The 21881-nt window shown below is 36.6% G+C and overlaps 2 protein-coding genes across 3 annotated transcripts in view; both read left to right on the forward strand.

Annotated features, from left to right (window-relative positions):
* The window catches only part of GARS1 (glycyl-tRNA synthetase 1), a 440746-nt gene that overhangs the window by 120964 nt on the left and 297901 nt on the right, over positions 1-21881 (forward strand). The window lies entirely within an intron of this gene.
* ZNRF2 (zinc and ring finger 2) overlaps positions 1-21881 on the forward strand; it is a 99353-nt gene that overhangs the window by 12051 nt on the left and 65421 nt on the right. The window lies entirely within an intron of this gene.

Consider the following 21881-nt stretch of genomic DNA (forward strand, 5'->3'; position numbering starts at 1 on the left):
ATTTTTTTTTAGTTCCATGATTTACTGCATCTCAGGCAACCTGGATGACATGGCATTTACTAAAGCAATTCGCTGCTTTGCTGGTGCTTCAGCACCCTTCATTCCGAGAGTCCTGAAGTCTTGATTTGTAATTCTCCAGATTTCCTGTCTATCATAGCACTTCTTCACAAACAGTGTATCTGGTCACCTTGAATTCTCAGTTCCTTAATAACTCCTTTTGTCCACTCTTCCTACCACTTTACCGTACACAGAGTTCTTTGGAGGATTGCCATTACTTTCTTTAAAACAAAATAAAATTAAGAATTAAGGATATTTAATATTATTGGCCACTTTAAGTGTCTTTATAAACATTGAACTAATACAGTCACTTTCATATAGTAATTTATGTGTTAGGATAGTTACTTCATAAGACTTTTGAGTCTATGTCATAAGAAGTCGGTGGTAGAGTAGATAATTTCTTTAGCTGTTATCTGGAGATGAGACTCAGAAGTTAGATCAACCACTTGTAGTATTTTAAGTGTGAGTTATTCTGTATTTTAGTTGTGAAATGTACAGAATCTAATTAACTTTTAATAATTCAGAATCCTTTTCATACTTGGCTGCTTTTCTTTTCCTGTACAATTTTGTGTTTTCTCTTTTGTCTTTTAAAAAATTGTTAGTTAAAAACATTGTTTAGTTTTACAACCCTCCCTCATTTGTGTAAATCTCCTCTCAGATTATTCATATAATATTTCCTGAACGTCATTTTCTTGTTAAAGTCTCTTCTGGGACCCTCTGACCTACCGTGTTCTGAACTGATTATCCTGAGATCGCTTTTTGTTCATCATCATTTTGGAAATTGCATTTACCTGCCTCTCTCTTATGTTCAGTTTCCTGGTTCCTTGAATTTGTGTGTCTTCTTTCTTGATGTTCTCCATTGTTTTTAGTTGATATAATCTCGTAGTTCCTACTGAGAAAGAATATGTGTAAGGTAAAAATGTTTTGAGACTTCCATTTCTGAAAATATTTTATTTCTGCCCTCATTTTTGATTAGTACTTTGACTTGATATAGAATTCTAGGTTGAAGTTATTTTCCCTGAGAATTTTAAATGTGTTGCTTTGTTGCCTGCTGGCTTCTAGTGTTGCTGTCGAGCACATAGACGTCATTATGGTTTTTGATCCTTTGTATGAAAATTTCATTATTACATGCCTTGGGAGGGAACTGTTTTCATTCATTGTGCAGCATATTTGGTAGGCTTTTCGAATTGGCTGCTTTCTGTGATTTTTTTTTTTTTTTTGCCATTTTTTTCTTTCATGATTTAGATGTTGTACACCTAGAGTAATCCTTTGCTTTTTCTTTTTTCTCTTCTTTTTTTATGTCCTTGCTTTTTGTTCTTTTTTTCTTTTGGGGGATTTATTTATTTATTTAAAGACAAGGTCTCGAGACTCTGTCACCTTGGTTGGAGTGTAGTCGTGTGATCCTAGCTCACAACAGCCTTGAACTCCTGGGCTTAAGTGATCCTCCTGCCTCAGCCTCTTGAGTAGTTGGGACTACAGGTGCATGCCACCATGCCCAGATAGGGACTTTTAAAAATGTCATCTTATAACTCTTCTGTCAATTTTTATTTGTTTCTGTAATTTTAATTTTTAACTTAATTTTTAATGTTTTTAAAATTTCTGAGGTCTTTAAAAAAGTGTGTTTTCATATATTCCATTTTTGTTTTGTGGGTACAGTATCTTTTTCTAAGAATATTACTGATATGTATTTACATATACATCTGTTTGTGTATATATTTATGTGCAGGTTTGTATATGTGTGTGTATGCTTTGTTCCGTTTCCTGATTACTCAGTTTCTTTCCACTTGCTTTTTCTGTTTGTTTAGCTTCATTCTTTTGTTAGATATTTTCCTTAAATGTTTGGTGATCTTTGGCTAACTCCTGATACTGTTAAAGTGGGAGATCACTAAAAAGCAAATTGGAAACTCTCTGTGCATGTAGTGTGCTCTATCTGGGCCATTTTCTCGGGAGTATTACTGTCTTTTTTCTTGGGCTGGTCATATTTTCCAGAAATGGCTTTTCTTGCCTGGAAGACGCAATCGTTTATGCTAGTGATCTAAGAGCAGAGTGAGAAGAAGATTGAGAGTCCTAATACTCAAAATGATGCTTTCATTTAATCTCCATATTTAGTATCAATACAGGACCTCTGCCTTCAGCTATTCCTGTTGTCTGCAAGTCTAGAAACTTTTCCCTCTCCAAATAACAAACTTCTAGTGTAGTGCCAGGGTTGGGGTTGCTTAGCTGCTGGAAGTCAGGGAGGACAACTGGGAGATCTCACAGCTTCTTACAGAGACTGGCAATGAATCTTTCTTTTTGAGGCCTGCCTTCACCCCTGCTTCCAGGGATATCTTGTGCTTGCCAATTCTGGTGCCTGCTGTCAATCAGTTTGCTTCTCTGCTTTCCTAGTTCTGCAGTGAAAATTATTACTCATTAATTTTCTTTCCAGAGTCTAAAGGTACTGCTTTTTATTTCATTTTCTTGATTTTTTTCTAGGCGTATTCCCTTTAAAAATTACATTTTTATCATTTTAGTAGGATGTTTGGACTGAGCAGAAACTAATGAATGTGTACAACTAGTTATCTTTACTTAGAGGTTTTTTTTTAATTGCAGAAGAAATAAGAATTCACTCCTATAAAAATTTAGATGATGCAGCTGGGCGTGGTGGCTCACACCTGTGATCCCAGAACTTTGGGAGGCCGACGCGGGTGGATCACCTGAGGTCAGGAGTTTGAGACCAGCCGGACTAACATGGTGAAACCCTGTCTCTACAAAAATTAGCCGGGCATAGTGGTGCATGCCTGTAATCCCAGTGACTCGGGAGGCTGAGGCAGGAAAATTGCTTGAACCCGGGAGGCGGAGGTTACAGTGAGCTGAGATCTCGCCATTACACTCCATCCTAGGCAACAAGAGTGAAACTGTGTCTCAAAAAAAAAAAAAAAATTCAGATGATGCAATAAAAGTGGAAGTCACTTTCAGTCCTCTGGTATGAACATGTTCAACTAGTCCTCTTTATCTGGAAGTTCTCTTTTTTTAATTGCAAAAGAAATAGGAATCAACCTCTATAAAAGTCAGATAATTAAGATAAAATGACAGTCACTTCCAGTCTTCCTTTGCTGATCCCATTGTCTTCCCAGATGTAACTGTTATTTTTTTTATATGTATACTTCCGTTTTAACTCATTTACATACTTTTAAGTACATAGAAAAAAGTAGTTTCATTTTGTATGTGATTTTGTGATGGAGGCTGTTACTGGCAAGAATGTGGTCATACTGTGTTCCTCTAAAACCTACTTTTTCTCCATAATATGTATTTAGAGGAGTTTTTCATGGGAGAACATATGAATGCAACACATCTTTTTTTTTTTTTTTTTGAGATGCAGTCTTGCTCTGTCGCCAGGCTGGAGTGCAGTGGCACGATCTCAGCTCACTGCAACCTCTGTCTCCTGGGTTCAAACAATTCTTCTGCCTCAGCCTCCTGAGTAGCTGGGATAACAGGCGCTCGACACCACGCCTGGCTAATTTCTGTATTTTTAGTAGAGACAGGGTTTCACTATGTTGGGCAGGATGGTATCGATCTCTTGACTTCGTGATCCTCCTGCCTCGGCCTCCCAAAGTGCTGGGATTACAGGCATGAGCCACCATGCCCGGCACAACTCTTCTTTTTAAGTGTCCTGTACTTGCTGTTCCATAGTACATATGCACCATAGTTTACTTAACTGTTCTATTAGTAAATGTTTAGAATGTTTATAATTTTCTACTTTTCCAGTGTTACTGTAAACATCTTTATGAATACGTTTTTGTACATATGTATGTTTTTTTTTTCTAGGATGATCACTATTCTGATACCAACAAGTATATTGCAGTATAATTCTAGCACGAATTACCTGAAGTTAGTGTCAGATCCCACAGGTGCTTTTGGGAAGGACACTATCCCAAGAAGGCTGCTTTCTTCAAGTGGCACTTCAAGTGCCAGCCACATCTCAGAGGTCTCCAGGGCACCTGCATTTCTGCCCACCAGGCTAAAATTTGGGGAATTCCATGACGCCTCAAGTTTGATAGTTGACTAGTATGACTCACAGAACTTAGGAAAACATGATACTTACGATTCTTGTCATTTAGTTTTATTATAAAGGATATAGATCAGGATCAGCCAAGTAAGAGACACACAATGCCAAGTGCAGGAGGATCCTGAATGCGGAGCTTTCCTTTGTTCTCCTTGTGGAATCAGGCTGTGGATCCCTCTTGGCATATCTGTGTGTTCACGAACCAGGAAACTCCTCCAAGTCTAGGTGTCCAGACTTACTTGGATTTCATTATGAAGGCATGATTGACTGAAAATTGGCCGGTCAATTGATGGAACTCAATCTCTAGCTCACCTCTCCCCAGAGATCGGGCTGTCCCAGCCCTCTAATCACGTGGTTGGTCTTTTTGGTGACTAGCTCGCATTCTGAATTGTCTATTTAAAGTCACGTGTGATCCAAGAACTTCATGAATAACAAAGACACCCCATCACTTGGAAAATTTCAAGAGTTTTTGAAGTTCTGTGCCAGGAACCAGACAAATTCTTTATTATACAACAGACACCTAGAAGTAGAATTTTCTGCTTGAGCGGTAGGCACACTTCAATTTTTAATAAATATTGAAAACTCCCCTTTACAAATGCATACTAATTTATTCTGTACCAGCAGTATAATTTCCTATAACTTTTCTGTTATTAGATGGTATTCTATTCTCTTTTCCTCTATTTTGCTTGATGAAAAATTTGATTTATTAGATACATTTTCCAATTGCTAGTGAAAATGGGCATTTTCCCATGTGTTTATTATTAGCTACATGTTTCTTTTTTCAATTGCTGATTCATTGGGTTTGCCCGTTTCTCTATTGGGTTATTCATCTATTTTATATTGATTTGTAGTTTGTTATATATGTATTAGCCCCTTTTTTGTTGCTGTGAAGAAATACCTGAGACTGGGTAATTTATGAAGAAAAGAGCTTTAGTTGGCTCATGGTTCTGCAGGCTGTGCAAGAAGCATGGCACCAGCATCTGTTTCTGGAGAGGGCATCAGGTTGCTTTCATTCATGGTGGAAGGTGAGGAGGAGCTGGCATGTGCAGATCAGATGGTGAGAGAGGGAGCAAGAGAGAAAGGGGAAGGAGTGCTAGACTCTTTTCAACAATTAGTTTTTGCAGGAACTAAGAGTAAGAACTCACTCCTGAGAGAATGGCACCATGACATTCATGAGGGATCTGTCCCCACACCCAGACACCTACCGTTAGGCCCCACCTCCAACACTGGGGATTAGGTTTCAACATGAGACTGGGAGTGGGCCAAGGGGCACCAGAAGAACCATATCCAAACCATAGCACTATATTATACATGTTAGTCTTTTGTGTTTATATGTTTTAAGTATTTCCTCCCATGCCATTGGTTTCTAAAATTAAGTTTTTACAAATTAGATTTATTGTGTTAATTCTAATGGTAGAAGGTTATGAATTTAAAATAAAATGGTATTTATAAGTTTGTTGCTTCCCGTGAATGAAGAAAGGGCCTTTATTGCCAAGGCATTTTGTGATTTTAGCTAGCTTAGATATGTTGGATTGAATTCCATAGAAATTTAAACTACATCGGTTCCTGTCTGCCTCCTTATTTTTTGGAACATTTGAACTCCTTAAGAGTTGGAAGGAAGAAGAGAAAGAATATTTATTGTGGCAGTAGAATGGGAGAAGTCTAAAGGTGATAACTAACTTAAAATTTCTGTGGATGTTATTTATCCAGATCACCCCCCTTTGTTTTATTAAAGGTGATTAAGAATTGGCCATACTCCAAGTTACATAATTCTATAAATATCAAATTCTCTATTATAATTTGTTGTATATAATATTTTCATACCTTTTACTTTTAGAAGTTTTTACAAATTACTGTGTGATAAATTCTGTACTTTGTTCTGTATGGAATATGGAAGTATGTAATAGAAGACTTAATTCTTACATTCAAAATTTTATTACCCCAATTTCTAAGAGATTTTCTAGAGATTAAAATGCTGGGGGTTTTTTTGTCATAAAACCCTCAAAAATACATATTAGAAATAGCTTCAGTAAATATTAATGAAGCTTTGTTTCTAGAACTCTTCATTGTATATGGTATTTGAATGTATTTTAATATGCCAGCGTGAATGTTATTTTGCTCATATGGATCTTGTATAATAATATTACTTGTTCACATCTGTAGATGCTTTATAGCTTACAAAAGCATATTGATATCCTCTAATTAAATTCTTCAAGTAACACTTTGCAAAAGGCAGAGAACATAATTTCCTCACTTTATAAATGAGAAAACTGAGTCTCTGAGCTATGTAGAAATTTGACTTTTAAGTAGTATAACTCATAATAACTCTGAATCAGTCCAGTGCTTTTTTTTTCGTTTCACAATGAGTGTAGTTTCCGACTGATGCTGTAACAAATTACTGTAAACACAGTGGTTTAAAACCACACAAACTTGTTACCTTTCAGTTCTTGAGGTCAAAAGTCTGAAATGAGTCTCACAGGACAAAAATCAAGGTGTTGGTAGGCTGCTTCTGGAGACTCTAGGGGAGAGCCTGTTTTCTTGCATTTTCCAGCTTCTAGAGGCCACCCACATTTCTTGGCTTCTGGCCCCTTTCTCCATCTTCAGAGCTAGCAACATTGAGGCAACACTTAGCACACTGCCATCTCTGGTTTTGACTCTTTTGCCAGACTCTTCCATGTTTTAAGGACCCTTGTGATTACATTGGGCCTACTCAGATAATCTAGGATGATCTCCCTATTTTAAGATCAGTAGATTTAGCAACTTTAATTCTACCTGCATCCTTAATTCCCCTTTGCCATGTACCCTAACATGGTTCCAGGGATTAGAATATAGACACCTTTGGGAGGCCATTCTGTCTACCACACTGTAATAACTCTTGTGTATCCTTATTGTATAAGAAAAATTGCAGTGTTTTTTATTACATAGTGAGTTATCAGAAGAGAAAGAAAAATGGTTGAGATTAAACTGTAAAAAAAAAGATAATTTGAGTAAACTTTAGTGAGCCATTAGCTGTTACACCTGAAAGAAAGTTATGAGTTGTTTCTCTAAAGGAATGTTATATGACTTTCTATGAAACACAGTATAAATCAATGGACTTGCAGAATTGGAAAAAAAAAGGAAAAGAAAAGAAAAAACTGCAGTGATCATCTGGTTTAGTTCCTAACTTGAATAACACAAAGCAGAGTTGTCTTTTATTTTTATTTATATTAAGCAAAATGTTAAAATTGTGTCTAGTTATAGAAAGAATTTTTTAGGTTACAGTGAGAAGATCCCCGAGGAGTCAGTTACAAAAACTTTAGGTGATCCATGAAGCTTTTGTAATTGTATATAAAATTTTGTGTTTTATGATCATTTTTCTAGAGGAATAATTTATAGTTTTCATTAGAATTTCAAGGGGGATTCTGTCACCCCCAAATTAATTACAAACCGTTGATCAGAGATTTTTTTTTTCATGTCTAATTGAAGTTCTTATTTTTGGGAGTACAGCTCTCTGATGTTTTTGTACGGTTTTTTAATTCTTGAAAATTCGTATAATACAATATTAAGCTTTTGCTATGTACTGGGTGATAATAATAGTGGGTGTAATATTCATGGACCCTGGCTTCGTGGAGCTTGGTGATTGTCACATTCTTCTTGCGATCCTTTTTTAACTGTTTTGATAATTTTTTTTTCTTGAGCTTTAATTTTATCATCACCAGTTGCTGACCTCTTAGTGGGAAGGAAGCAGCTGTTTTTTTCCTTTTTTAAATTGGGGATTAATTTGCATACAGTGGAATGCACAGATCTTTATTTTACTGTAAGTTCTGGGATATATGTGCAGAACATGCAGGTTTGTTGCATAGGTATACATGTGCCATGGTGTTTTGCTGCACCTATCAACCTGTCATCTAGGGTTTAAGCCCCGCATGTATTAGGTATTTGTCCTAATGCTGTCCCTACCCTTTACCCCCCACCCGCCTACAGGCCCCCGTGTGTGATGTTCCCCTCCCTGTGTCCATGTGTTTTCATTATTCAGCTCCCATTTATGAGTGATAACATAATGCACAGATCTTAATTGCCTGATGTGAAGAGTTTTGACAGATACGTAAATGGTGTACCAACATACTGTCAAAATAGAGATGACTTTCATTACCTCAAAGAATTCTCTCATGTTCCTTCCCAGTCATTCCTGCCCCACTGCTAAGAGGCTGATTATTGTTATGTATTTCTCTTGCTTTTGACTAGTTTTCCTGGTTGTTGAACTTCATATAAATGGAGTCATACAGCGTGTACTGTTTCATGTCAGGAGTTTGGACAACTGTAAAATGAGGTTTAAAAAGGGTAGTCATTAGAAATGTTAAGAAAATTCTTGCTATTGCCCTTTCCCCTTCACTCTACCTTCCCTAGCCCCCACCCTGTCAGTTACTGTGTAGTAACACTGCAGTCTAATTTGTGGGCACTAAAACTAAAAATACCCCAAGTTTTTTTTTCTTTCTTTCTTTTTTTCTTTGAGACAGAGTCTCACTCTATCGCCCAGGCTGGAGTGCAGTGGCACAATCTCAGCTCACTGCAAGCTCTGCCTCCCGAGTTCAAGTGATTGTCCTGCCTCAGCCTCGTGAGTAGCTGAGATTACAGGCACATACCACCATGCCCACCTAATTTTTGTATTTTTGATAGAGACAGAGTTTCACCATTTTGGCCAGGATGATCCTGATCTCCTGACTTCGTGATCTGCCCGCCTCGGCCTCCCAAAGTGCTGGGATTGCAGGCGTGAGCCAACGCACCTGGCCAGAATACCCCAGATGTTTAATTAATGATAGATAAGTGAGGCTTGAGTGTGTAGATATCTCTAATAAAAGATAAACTTAATTAGAATCTAACACTTCCTGTTTTATCTATTCTTTAATTTTGCATTATCTGATTAGCAAAGTTTTTGGATGATATTAAGTGTTTTAAATAGGATTCACTACAGCAAAGTGGGATATAGTGGTTGATTCATTTGCAAATTCCAAATCTCCAGGAAAAGGACAAAGTTCAGAGAACTTTATTTTTAGGATAAGTGTTTCCAAATTTGGGAGAAATTTCACTGTTCAAGGAATACAGAGAAATGGTTGAATGAAGATTGTGAGTTGGGAATTTATTATGTTTTGTTATAGTCTGAATCTTTCAATATTAGGTAGACAATGACTACATACATGTAGTTTTCTTTCTGCTTATATGTTTCTTTCTTGTTTTCATATTTAAGCCCAGAAAGTATAAATGAATCAAACAATTTAACTGTAATCCAAAATTACAGCTGGGGCTAAAAAAATTTCAGCCTTGTGCAAGAGGAGCCTGGGGAGTTCTTATGGTTGTTACAACAATCAGACTATACTGTCTTAAATACGGACTCTGCATTTATCAAAGATGAGAGCAGAGTCTGCTGCCCTGCTCTTACAGCCTTTCTTATCAAGTTGCCTGGATTGAGAAAAACAACTGGGATGACAGAACCTCATCCTGGATTCCTTTAGTATCTATGGGAAGAGAGTGTTTTAAAAGCTAGGAAAGGGGCTAGGTGCCGTGGCTCAAGCCTGTAATTCTAGCACTTTGGGAGGCAGAGGTGGGCAGATCACTTGAGGTCAGGAGCTTGAGACCAGCCTGGCCAACATGGTGAAACCTTGTCTTTACTAAAATTAACAAAAATCAGCGGGGTGTGGTGGCGCACACCTGTAATCCCAGCTACTTGGGAGGCTGACACAGGAGAATCGCTTGAACGCCGGTGGTGGAGGTTGCGGTGAGCCAAGATCACGCCACTGCACTCCAGTCTGGGCAACAGAGTGAGACTGGGTCTCAAAATAAATAAGTAAAAGCTAGAAAAGGGACTTAAATTACTAAAAGCAATCTGGGGCATGGTTCGCTGCATTCACTTCTGATATATTAAATATTTTTGGAAGAGACACTGGACATGGTCCTCTGAGGTCAATCAATCTAGCTTTAGAACCTTCATCTTTCACTTTCTTGGGCTTCACTTTCCAAAATGGACCACAGGATAATGAGGCTTTTTTTTTTAAAAAAACAACTTATCTTTGTCTTAGATTTGAATATACTAGAGCGGGCAAAATTCCCATTATAATCCCATTATACCTCCAAAAAGGTAATTAAATGTATAATATAAGAACAGACGATTATGTCAGCAGCCTGGAGCAGGGTCCTTTTATAGGCTAGTGCACTGAAAAGAGCCGTGATGAGATGTGAACAGGAGCATGCTGCTGCTTGTTCAGGGAAGGAGGCTGCTTCACTCTTTCCACAGGGGTGGTGAACCAGTTCTGTCGGCTTCACTCCTTGGTGTTCGCAAGGCAGTTTTTGGAGTCAGAAACTGTAGAGGAATTTGAGAACACAGACACACTTACTTCATAGAAAACTGAAGTCTGTTGAGGACCAAATTGTCTGCCATGCCATTGACATTCCTGCTTTTGCTCTATGTCCATGTACTTAATATTTTAAAGAACTTTTACTTTTTAAGAATTACTATATGTAGCAAGGACTAGAGAAAAATGCACTTCATTCTATATGTGAATATGTGATAGTGGACTTTTATAAACCCAAGCTGCACATGGCTTAAATGTTCTTTTGTATTTTAGCTGACTTAAAATTGAGCATAGAGGAAACTGGAAATGTTCTTTAATATCATGCATAGTCTCTGTATCTTATTTTCTTTGTTTACTTATTCATTTAGTCAAAAAATACTTCAGCTCATGTTGCAATAGGTTAGGGAGGCTTTCTGGTCATGGGAATGCAAGGATGAAGAAAAACTTCTGTCTATACATTTAAGAAATGTATAGTCTCTAGTGTCCATCCATCAGGGCCTTGGAAACAAATGATTATGCTATAAAGTACTATGGGTTTTTTTTTTTTTTTGGTAATTTTGTTACCAAATTAGTGTATATATGTACATAAAAAAGACAAAGACAAGGTAATGTCCATACACTAAAAATTGGTTATCTCTGACTAGTAGAAATACTGCTGTTCTTTTATTCTTGTATATTGCCATTTATTTTCTATGGTAACACATGTATTTTTCAAACAGAAAGGAACTGGTGGCGGTATCATCACTGCTACTCTTTAACTGCTCCTTCTCCCATGCTACCACTACTAATGCTTTCAGAGCTCAAATTCATACTCCAGTCTGACTCCAGGTGTGTGCCATTAACTATCAGCGCCCATAGAGCAAAATCCACTCTGCACAGCATCACTGAAAGTTTATCCTGGAGAATACTGGTCTCATAAGATTCTCCTGGAAGGAAGACTTCAGTAACCGAGCAAGTTGGTAACCTACTAAAGTTCTGTAATAAAGAAGTCTAAGGCTGGGCGTGGTGGCTCATGCCTGTAATCCTAACACTTTGGGAAGCTGAGGTGAGTAGATGGCTTGAGCCCAGGAGTTCGAAACCAGCCTGGTCAACATGGAAAACCCTATCTCTACCAAAAATAGAAAACAATTATCCAGGTGTGGTAGTACGCACCTGTTGTCCCAGCTAATCAGGAGGCTGAGGTGGGAGGATCACTCAACTTGGCCTCAGTTCACACCACTGCACTCCAGCTTGGGCGATGGAAGTGAGATCCTATCTCAAAAAAAAAATTAGAAAAAGAAAACTAGTTAACTCATTTTAGTTCAGTATCTCCCAAATTAATTTTATAGTAACTTGACCCTTTTTTTAAAATCATGAATCTTTTAGATGTTTTATGATTCTCAAACAAACTTTTGGTGGGCCTGAGAATCACCCAGAGGGCTGGGCTCCACTCCCAAGTTTCTGATTCAGTAGTTTTGGGATGAGGAATGGGAATTTGCATTTCTAACAAGTTTGCAGGTGTTGCTGATGCCTACTCACCCTTTGTTTTGTGCCTCGCAGGTTCCATTTTGCCTTGAGGCGTAAGCTCATAGACTATGATAAACTGTGATGTTAGTGTTTTTCTGCTGGAAAAAGGTATCTTAAGAGTAGGGATTGTGTTGATGACAAAGAGTATGGTCTGGGTGCTTTATTAACTGAATTACCCAGTGTAGCGTTATGGTTGGTCCCAGACCAGCAGCATCAGCATCTCCTGGGAACTTGTTACACACATTTTGGGGCCTACCCCAGACCTACTTAAAACTTGGAGGCAGAAAGAGTACCAGCAATCTGTGTTCTAATAAGCCTTCCGGGTGATTCTGATGCCAGCCAAATGGGGGGAAATATCAGCTTAATGGATTTAAACTACCTAGGAATTATAAATTCAGACTGTAGAAGCAGCAGGAACTCTATTTGTGGTTCCAAATTCTCATTGGTGATTTTTCTATCCCTTCCCCACCCAGTGTCATTATTGAATAGAATTTCCTTAAAGTTGCCTAGGTAGTGGTGGTAAGGAGAGTAATATTATTTTGTAGTTTACCTTCACAGTGAAGTCGTAACCCTTTGAGGGCATCCTAGCTGAAGGCAAAAGCCAACTGCTTCTGTTCACTTTATCTCTTTGGGTTTCCAGTCTCCTCTCCTTTTCTGGCCTAAGCAGTTACAGCTTCTTGCCACCTCATTCATGTATTTTAAGATTTAAAAAAAAAATTCTGGATTTTGAGTTGTTTCAATCAGGATGGCAGGTCCAAGTACTTACTCCACTATATTCCAGGACTAGCATTCCTGTTATTACATTTAATAGATTTTGCCAGATTGCTTTCTAGGGAAATGCAGACTGAAGTAGTAATGTGATAGCACTTTATGCCTGTCAGATTGGCAGAAAATAAAGTAATAACATACTGTTGCAAGTGATATGGCTTGTAAATGATATTGGTGTAAATGCAAATTATTTTGGTCTTTTAGGAAACTTAAAAATGCTTGTCAGGCAAAAACCATAGTGGTGTTGAGGGAATAGGTGGAGGAAAGTATATTTGCAGCAGGTGCAACTAGCCATTGCTTCATTTTTCTGTGATAAAACTGGGGAAAAGGGTGAATGGGTGTTACCAGTCTGTTATGTTTAGGGCCATAGGTTGGGTCTTGTTTGAACAGCAAGGATAGGTGGACTTAAGGGACATTCATCATATAGGCTTAGGGTAAATCATTGAGAGAGGTGATGGATGAAAATAGCATGACTTGCTTCCTCGTTAACCCAGCAAAAAGTTATAGGAAAATGAGGGAAATAAAGGACTGGGGTGAGTTAAAAAGGGAGCTCTGTGCCTCTGGTGTGCTGGAACTAGCTCTTCCTGGAGTTGATAAATTATTAGGACTTCGGCCAGCCAGAGGTTAAATATAACCATCATTAAAATTAAATTATATAAATTACATTTAAATTATATTTAAAACGAAGGAAATACTCAAAACTTATGTGCTAGGTTTATTATATTTTACTGTTTTCTGTGTTCTTGAGGTTGTTGACACCTGTTGTATCTGTGTGGTGGAGATACTGTCTATCAGTGTGCAATTGCACATCTCTTTCCTATTCTGTGTTCAGTGATCTCACTTTGGTAGCTTGAAATAGGACAGACTATACCATGGAAATCAGCAACTACTGCAAATCAGGATTTTTTTCCACTGGAGAACAGTTGTTAAATATCTACCCGAATACCACTGGGAATAACGTTTTGCTGTTTTAGATACTGATTGTCTTTCATATTGTAAATGTACTTATTTTCTGAAGCTTCGAGCATTCTAATCTTACATAAAGTTTAATTGTTCTTAGGAAAATAGGTAACTACACTAGTTTTACTCATGTTTTAAAAGATATCTTAAGCTTCAAGAAAGATATGGCTTATTTTGTTTAGCTTTTATTTGCATGTAGATAGTATTTTTGTAAGTTTGTTCTCCTTGTTTTTTAAAACATTGTCATTTAAAAAGTATACTTGAAAAACCTTTATAACAAATAACCACCCACAATTTATCTTTCTTGTAAGTCATTAGTTTCATTTCTTGAACTCATTTTAGCAAGGAGCAGACTTTTTCAATTTTTAATGTGGACATGTGTTTGTGTGTATGATTCAATTCTTACAGCAGTGTTGTAGATGAGGTTGACCAGTTACCAGCAAGAAATACTGTTTCTCTAGTATTTTTAGTTAGGGCTAACATTTGATTTCTTGTAAGATTAAAGTGTTATATTTCCTACTTGTGTATTTAAGTTTATGCTCGGGTACTTTAGTAAATCAGTGAATTGGGAAATTTTTCATAAGACTTGTGATTCTTGTTACATTCATCTGTCATACGTGTTTCTGGCACTTATGGCAATGAAAATAAGATTGAAACATTGAAAACATTATTCTAGGCATCTTATTTATTACTGTTTGTATAGTGTAGTGGTTTTGATTTTTGGATCTGTAGCTGGGCCTTTGGGGCTTTGGCCCAGTCATCTTAACTCTCTAAGCCAGTCTTCCCTCAATATTAAAGTAATAATAATAATAGTAGCTACCTCATGTAGTGATTTTAAAGATTAAATGAAATAATGTAGCATTTAGCAAAGTGTTTGACTTAAAGTGCTCTGCAAATGTGAGCTAACACTCTTATTATCAAAATAATAAATTCTCCTATCTGCAAGTTGCCTTAAATGGTGGGTATGAAGCTAGTAGTAAGTAAAGCATTACATAAAATACTTAAAATAATGAAAGCTATTGAAACAGGAAGAATACAATTCAGTCTTTTATGGCTTATTATCAAAATAATAAATTCCCCTATCTGCAAGTTGCCTTAAATGGTGGGTATGAAAGCTAGTAGTAGGTAAAGCGTTACATAAAATACTTAAAATAATAAAAGCTATTGAAACAAAGTCAGGAAGAATAAAATTCAATCTTTTATGGCATGTGAGCAAACTAGAATAAGCAGTGTCACTGTTCATTTGTTTAGGATAATGGTTAGGTATCAACCATAACAGCAAATGATAAAACCACCTATTCTAGTCACTGAAATACTAAACTGCTGCTTTAGTTGTATATATACATTATGGATAAACATAGATAATTTTCCTAAAACAGTGGATAATCCAATTGCTGTGAAATAGAATTTAGGTAATAAAGGGATTCCTGGTTTCTTTAGTAGTTTAAGTTGCACATTGGCTTGCCTGTTGACCATATTTAAAATTACAGACTTTCTTTGCCTTCCCAAGTCCACTTTTTGAAATAGTTGTTAAGTAGCTCGGTGTTCAAATGATAAATAAAACAGGAGTAAGAGGCAGAAGGGAGCATTGATAACCCACCTCTCAATACTGCTAGAAAGTTGGCTGCCTCATCTCTCATTATTTTGTATTTATTTGATATTTTATTCTGGGTGCATAGATTTAATATTATGTTGACACTTTTTATCCTTAGTATTGATTGGGTTTTCCCTCTTTTTTCTACTCTGCTACCTCTGTCCCTTCTGGAACCAGTAGTTTAATGGTAAGTATTTAAATAAGATTTACAAAGTTTTGACCTAGTGAGGATTTTTTTACCCTCACCTATCTTGGTGAAAACTTTGTAGACTCCAGCTGGTCTCTGTGGTTTCCCAGGTTTTCATTGTTGCCTTGTTTGTGTGTAGACTGATAAAACTTTAGTTCTGAGGTTCTCCTGTCCTTGCATGCTGTGTCAAATGGCATCCATTGTTTGTGTGTTTCATAGTGATGTTTTTCTTGGAGCTTGCAGTCTCTTTTTTCTCTTCTTTCTGCTTTTTTTTTTTTTTTTTTTTTTTTTTTTTGTCTGGGGGTGGAGCGGGGATTGGAGTGGGAAGGAGAGAAGTCTTTCTCACATCTGTACTACTTTTATGTTCCCTATGGCATTTGGAATCTTCCCAAACTAGTATCTTTGGGAAGAATTATAGACTGAGTCCAAGTCCATTAAATGATACTGTTTTTATTGACCCTTAATTCTGCTAAATTTGCTATCAAATTCTGTGTTGTTATTTCTTGTTTCACATTTCAAGATATTTGAGCCTTTCAAGTGTTTTTTTAAAGGTATAAATATGTTAGGATTTCTCATAGCAATACCTGTTACACTGTTGCCTCAACACTTTGTATTTTGATTTAAGAAATTTTTATTTACCATTGAGCATAATGTTGCACTCTTTAAACTTAGATTGTGAAATATAATTTAACTGATTAATGAGGCCAGATTTGGTGTGTTAAAACTTAAATGGTAGACTTTGGAAAGCCACTTTCATAAAATTTTACCATCAAATAAAATGTCTTTAAAGTTTTTGTGTGTGAAATATAAATAAGAAAAATGCAGAAAATGGAAGAATAGAGTTAGAAAATGAATACCAATGCGCGTGTCATGCATGTACGGTAGGACAGTGCCAGCACTCCAAAATCCTCCCCTTTGTTTTCCTGATTATAAAGCCCTTTTTTCCTCTTAGAATAATCATAATCTGTACATTTGTAATTATTTCTTTGCTGTTCTTTGTTTTATCATTTATATATGCATTTGTAAAGAATATGTTTAATTTTGCCCACTTGATAAAAATGGAATCATACTCTTTTTTGGGTCTTGCTTCTTTTATGTTTGTAAGATTCATTTATATTGTGTGTAGTTCATCATTCTGTAGTTTAAAGTTTATCATTTTTCATTCTGTAAATACACCAGAATTTATTAAACCATTCCATTGTTGGGTGTTTGTTTCCAGTTTGCTATTATGAATGTTGCTGCTGTGAATTTTTTGTTAACATGTATTCTGGTGCATATGTGCACAGATTTCTTTAGGACAGTATTACTTAAAATATGGTCCTTAAACCAGCACCATTGGTGGTGTCATCTGTGGGAGTTTGTGAGAAATGCAAATTTGTGGGCTCCACCCTTAATCAGAATCTCTGGGGATGGGGTCTGGGAAACTGAAACAAGCTCTCCACATGAATGAATCTTAAGCACATTAAAATTTGAGAACCACTGCTCTGGGATATATACCTAGAAGTAGAATTGCTGAGTCATAGATTATGTATACCTTCAACTTAATAGTGTTTTCCACTGTGGTTATATTGCTTTTTAGTTACACTGGTGTTTGAGGGTTTGTATTTCTTTACATCCTCTGTAACAGTATTGTCAATATTTTATTTTTTTAAATTAGAATTTGAATATTTTCTCAGTTCACTTTTAACTAGATTTGAATTTTGGCTTTTCAGATTTACTGAAAAAATTGATTTAGATTTACTCTACAGACTTTCTAAAAATATTATTATAAATCATAGAAGTAGAGGCAAATAGTACAATGAACTAAAAACCTCATATCTCCAGCATCCACATTCAGTATTCATTATATTTTGCAATGTTTGCTTCATATATCTCTTTTCTCTGAATTATTTTAAAGACAGGTCCTAAATATGATGTCTTCACTCATGTATAAATAAATGCATATCTAGAATGTGCACCATTTTCTTTACATGATGGCAATGTGTTTATTACCGAGGGCCTTTTTATTTTAAAAAGTTAGAATAGGCATCATATTAAAACATGTAAAAATTCTAAAATAATGGCAAAGCAGAGTATATAGGCTGTTATTTGGATATCATGAGTGGGAAGTTTTGATTTATAGTCTTTGAACATTCTCTGAACTCTTCTAATGTATTTAGTCAAATAGTTATACTGAATATTTTCTGTTTCAACAATCAGTCAAATTTAGATTTCTTAAAGGGATTATTTAACCCTTATTTAGGATAAGAATGTGTTTAGAGTGCTCAGAAATTTATCACTTCTCTAATAAAACTTGGCATGTATAGTGTTGATGTCCTAGTTAGAGACTGGAGTAGACAGCTAAAGGATACCCTGACTCTTTACTCCTAGAAGCAACTCTTTGAAAACCCAGACATACAAACTTTCGCATCTGCCAGCCATTTGCTGTGGTACTGTGCAGAGTTCACCATCCTGAATCAGCACATCTCCATCTAAACTTCCAGTAGAATTAAGAGCATTGGAAGTCAGTGTTTTATAGTGAATTAAGCAGTGAGTATTTTTTGAATGTGTGTCCTATGTTTGGTCCTTGTTGGATAAGAATGAAAATACAGGAAACTATCCTGTTATTAAGCAGTACAGAAAGGTACCCGGTAATTTTTGGTTGTTTTGCATTGTAGTGATTCAGTTAAATGCTAAATTTTGCTGATCAGGAAAGTATAATATGTAGTATGTAATATATTTAAAAATGTTATGTAATTTATTAAAAATTGTAAAATGTTTTAGGGCATGGAAGATAAATGAGGCTGGAGTTGGAAGGAAACAGAAGATACATGGCTTTGTATATGAATAAAAAGTTGGTATTTGTTTATGTATATTTTCAACCAGGGAGTGATCAGGTCTGGTTTGTGTTTTGAAGATAACCTGTGACAACAGTTTGGGGAAGGGCGAGGTCAAGAGCAGATGCATAGAGAGGTTACTGCCGTAGTCCAGGAAAAAATAACAGTAGCTGCATTGTGAGGGTGGTGTAGATGTCTAAAGAGCTGGTCGAATCTGACAGATACTTAGGAGGTAAAATCTACTAGGTGGGTGATGGCTTGAGAATAAACAGGTGTGGCAGCAGGAAAGCAGTGGTAACACTGGCCTGACTGGAACATCCTCATTGTTTCTTAGCCCTTTGGTTAGACTAAACTTTTTAATCAAACTTACTGGCAGTTTACAGATAAGAGTTTTTGTCATAACCAAACTTTTTCAAAATGGTTTTCTTTCCTCTTTTGAAACAAATATTTGGATATTTTAAACAGGTCTTAATGACTTAATCCAGGGGTTGGCAAATGTCTAGTAAAGGGCCAGATAGTAAATATTTTAGGCGTTGCAGACCTTTTGGTCTCTGTTCCCTTTTTTTGTAGTTTGGGTAAGCCATAGAGACAATATATAAATGAATGTGTGTAGCTGTGTTCAATAAAAATTGGTTAGTGGGCACTGACATTTGAGTTTCCTATAATTTTCACATGCCATAGCATTTTCTTCTTTAAAAATTTTTTTTTTCAGCCATTAAAAAATGTAAAAAGTTCTTGACTCAAGGGCTGTACAAAAATTGGTGGTAGGCCGTAGTTGGCCTACAGACCTATGTAGGGTAAATGCACCTGATAGCCATATCTTAAGCATACCTTGAGGATGACCTTGTGTGGCATACAGGACTGAATGGGAGTTCCAAGCTAGGGAATCCGGGAGTGGCTAATTAGGAGATTCGTTCCTTGTCTAAGGAGAAACATTCGAGCCCCTGTCCTGTCCTGTCCTGTCCTGTCCTGTCCTGTCCTGTGGAACATGAGCTGTACAGGGGATCAAGCTCCCAAGTTCAGGGTTGAAAGAAGGTTGACAGGTGGAGGTTGTTAGTGGGAGGATGCTAACTGAAAATGCTATATAAACTTACATGCCTTTTCCAAGCTGTTGTGGTTCTTCTGTCCAACCTGCCTCCCCTTGACTGTATGTAAGGTGATTCTTCTGTCCCGTCTACTACCGCTGTACTCTCTGCCCTGTATGTAAGCCTCCAGTAAAACCCCATGTCTTGTTTGCTGGCTCTGGGTCTTGTCTTTGGCCTCTTGAACCTGATGCCATTCCCCTTGGAGTCAGTAGGGGTTTGGCACAAGGGACCCACACTTTACCAACCCCAGAATTTTACCCCAAGTATAATTCTTTATGAGAAACTTTTAAGATAGATAGTAAATAGGCTATAGGATGTTAATTCCTTTCATTCCTGAAGAGTCATAAATGCTTAAGTCTATAATGCTATATTTAATTCTTCCATTTGTGAATTTGGGGGATGTAGAAACGGAACTACCAGCAAACCCAATATAGCTAAGGAAGTATATAATGCAGAGTGAATTTCATGAAGAGCAGTATATTTAAGAAGGTAATGAACACATACCAATGAAAAGTGGTTTCCATAGGTGAGCCCCAATGGGAAAGAAAGTAACTTTTGTCAGACTAACTGCAGATGTGTTAAGAAAGTTGAGCTGGGTTCTAGTGTAGTTGTGGGAAACTTGGCTTAAATACTTAGGAACTGGCATGCTACCTGCTAAGCTTGAAAATCCTTGTAGAACCAGCCCTTCAGTTCTGAATTAATTTTTGACATAACTCTTAAGGATTATGTTATGCATGCGTTGTTTTAGAAAATACTGGTAGCACTGAGTCCAATTATTTGAGTGCAAACAGTAGTCGGCAGAATTTTATCTACGTAAATGATACTGATTACAGTCAGGTGCCCAACTGCTATACTTTAGATATTAATTGTGATAGTAATCTGTTAATGTATATTTAGCCTTCCTTGTTACCTGTTGATTTGCCATGGTGGCTGTAAAAAAAATTAGATTATTGACAATAACAAAAAATACTTTTAGCCAAGTGTATTTAAGATTTTAAGGCCCCAGTTGCTAAAAGGGCATTTAAAATAATTCTATCAAATTTTGTTAGGTACATTTTATATTTGCTCAAGCGATCCTCCCATCTTAGCCTCTTGAGTAGCTGGGACTACAGGCACATACCACCATGCCTGGCTAATTTAAAAACTTCTTTTTCGTAGAGTCAGGGTCTCATTACGTTGCTGTGGGTGGTCTGGAATTCCTGTACTCAAGCAGTCCTCCCTCGTTGGCCTTTCAAAGTGTTGGGATTACAGACGGGAGCTACTATGCCAGGCCTCTGAGGATTTTTAAATAGATAATTTGTTGCCTTTGATACTGGTTACATCCTGATAGTTGACAGCATAGTAAAATCCTCCTGTTGTGTTTGTGAGTTCATGTGCATATGTATGTGTGTGTGGAAAGTGAGACAGATAAACATAGTGAGCCATGCTTTAAAAATGTCTTTTAGCTGTTCAGAGCTGTCTTTGTTTGATTGAGTACCAAGGAGAAAATTGTGAAGACAGAAAGAAAACCACTTCATCTTCATATCTGGGAAAGAAGCAGCATATATTAGAGGAAGGATATATTTGTTCATTCACCCAATAAATACTTATGTCACTCTGCGTTGACATAGTTCTATGAAGTAAACAGATACTGTGATGTGAAACATGAGGAAGGTATGTTTTAAAATTTTTCCTTATGTTTTTTAGTTCAGTATAATTATTTAAAACATTTTATATTTTTATTTGAAAATCCTAAAGACATTTAAGTGGTAGTTTCATTAAGACTGTAACTGTGCCTGTAGCTCTTGGATTAATTTTAAGTCTAATGAATTTGTTATCTGGTTGCTATATGTTAAAAGCAGTAATTTCACTTTTGTTTATATTTTAAAGAGGTAAGAGTTTCAGTAAAATTAAACTGAAATTTAGTAAATAGCTTTTGGAATAGCTAAAACATGATAAGACAACAAATGTAAGAGAGGAATAATTTGTATATCTTATAATATTTTAGGGATTATATGTATACCTTACAGACAGAACCTAAAACGAAACAGTTGATAAGTATAAGCCATGTGAGCTGTACCCAAGTGGATACTTTGGTTCTGGAGTTCACTATCATTCTTTGGTCTTATTTCTGCAACTGAAGGGAGTTGGAAATGTGTTTGTTTAGAAACATTATTCTGGGACATCGAGCTTAATTGAGAATTTTAGCTGTGGCTGGTACAGATTTTTCCTACTGTTTTGCTTTAAGCCAATGAGTGTAAACAGTAGCCACAGAAGTTAGAGTTCATTGTTGTAATTATTCTGAAACCCATAGTTGTTTAAATCTTTTTTCTCTTCATTTGACTTCTACAATATAATCTAAGACCCAGGTAAAACTAACATATTGCTCTTGTTACATATGGCCTCATAGGCTAGTGGACATTATACATGTGAGAAGTTAGTGTTGGGTGAGAAGCTGTGGCTCAGACATGCATTTCTCCCTCTAGTTTGTGAATTCCCGGAGCAAATGCCATTACTCCATCCTTCCTCCCTCCCTGCCTTTCTACTGAGAGAAAATTCCC

Source organism: Macaca thibetana, chromosome 3 (genome assembly GCF_024542745.1).
Source record: "Macaca thibetana thibetana isolate TM-01 chromosome 3, ASM2454274v1, whole genome shotgun sequence".
In the NCBI taxonomy this organism is placed as follows: Eukaryota; Metazoa; Chordata; class Mammalia; order Primates; family Cercopithecidae; genus Macaca; species Macaca thibetana.